Source organism: Egretta garzetta, unplaced genomic scaffold (genome assembly GCF_000687185.1).
Source record: "Egretta garzetta isolate BGI_Z169 unplaced genomic scaffold, ASM68718v1 scaffold298, whole genome shotgun sequence".
Classification (NCBI taxonomy): domain Eukaryota; kingdom Metazoa; phylum Chordata; class Aves; order Pelecaniformes; family Ardeidae; genus Egretta; species Egretta garzetta.
The window spans coordinates 929,980-931,871 of NW_009260478.1; positions in this window are offsets into that span (position 1 = coordinate 929,980).

The following is a 1,892-nucleotide window of genomic DNA, read 5'->3' on the forward strand; positions in this document are numbered from 1 at the left end:
TGTCTCCAGCAAATCACATACATTACAAAGTTTTGGTCTTGTGGTTCTGTCTGACATTCTGCTGGGGTTACAAAGGTCTTTCAAAGTTACCAAGGGCCCTCACTTAAAAAAAACTTTATAATTTCTGAATGCAATGCTTTTGTTATTATTGGATCAGATCCTTCTATAAATGTAGTTCGTCACAAATACAAGCATAAGGCAGGACACAAAACCCCATGAATACTAAAGCTGTGGATTCTAGAGATAAACTGTTGGGCAAAGTAATGCAGCAAAGCTGAGAAAATAAATTAGTTATGCTATTGTAGCAGTGGCCATCATGACCTTAGATGAAAGTTGAAGGTAATGTCTTACAGGTGTTCTCTTAAGGATCTTTCAAGCACACTGGAACTGACAAAGTCTGATTCTCTATGGCTTTTTGTCATGTTGTTGGATTCATTGGTATCTGCAAATTCAGTTAAAAACTTGTTTCCCCAGAGTCTAGTTAGGTTTAAACATTCACTGAAGTCTTATTGCATGAGGGCAGTATGTAAGTTTTTCTTCTCATTTGGCTGGCTATTTTCCGAAGCTTGAAGCGCATCTTGATGTCTACAATCTCTATGACATTTTGATCATCTTGATCTGTATGACATCTTGATCTTCCTATCAACTCTGATTGAGATTGACCAGACTTCAAAAGATATTGATATGAAGTAAAGCAGACAGAGTGTTTTGTGCATCTAGCCAGGAACAGAATAATCACATAAGCTTGATCTTCTTAGGCTAAAAGAAATCAGACTAAAAAGAGTTGTTCACAATTCAAAAATTCCACCATTGTAACGTGACACATGTAAGCATAAACCTGCAAAATCTAAATATTATAATTGTACTGAAATGAGATCAGCTCTGTAAGATGACAGATAAGTAGTTAGATATTGAAGTAAGATTTCTGATGTTCAGCAAAGTACTAGTGAAAATGTATACTTATTGAAAGAAAAGAGGCATTTTGAAGAGGAGGTTTTAAAGGTCCATAAATGTTTATATATGCCTTTTAAAGACCCATAACATGAACTGAACACAAACCAAATAGTGACTGAAACTTTCTACATACTTTTTTTAAAGACAAAGAAGAAATTAGAAATAGAAAGCGTATGATGTAATCATATTGAAGATAATAACCATATAAAAGAATGCATAATATAATGGAATAGGAGTTGATTAAAATATGCATAAATTTTAGACATAACTGAATACTCTAGATTTAAGTCCCTGAAGAGTTTAATTCACTGAGTGATACTGGTACGGAGTGGTACCTTGCTATCTATCATACTAACATGAGTAAAGAAATGTCTGGAAAGAAGTGTTCAATGCAATTCTGCTGCTAGGCAAGTCTGGGGCAGTCTGGTTTCTGGAGATATTCTGGTACAGGCCATTGTGATTGGTGACATGCTCCACCCTGAGCTACCAGAAATGGTTGAATCAAATGGATGGAGAGTAGATGATTATTGAAATTAATGGCTGGTGTGTCACTGCAAGTGGTAGGCAGCAATAGAGGCAGAACTTGGAAGGAGCTATCAACACCACTCACTTTCCATGTATTTTTAAGATTTTAGAGTAAACCTGGTGTTACTCAGTATTCATAATTTTGTGATTGTGTCCTCAGATACAGTAAGATTTCACAGAATCACAGAATGGCAAGGGTTGGAAGGGACCTCCGGAGATTATCTAGTCCAACTCTCCTGCTAAAGCAGGTTCACCTAGAGCATGTTACACAGGACATTGTCCAGGCGAGCTTTGAATATCTCCAGAGAAGGAGACTCCACAACCCCCCTGGGCAGCCTGTTCCAGTGCTCTGTCACCCTCAAAGTGAAGAAGTTCTTCCTCATGTTCAACTGAAACTTCTTATGTTTCAGTTT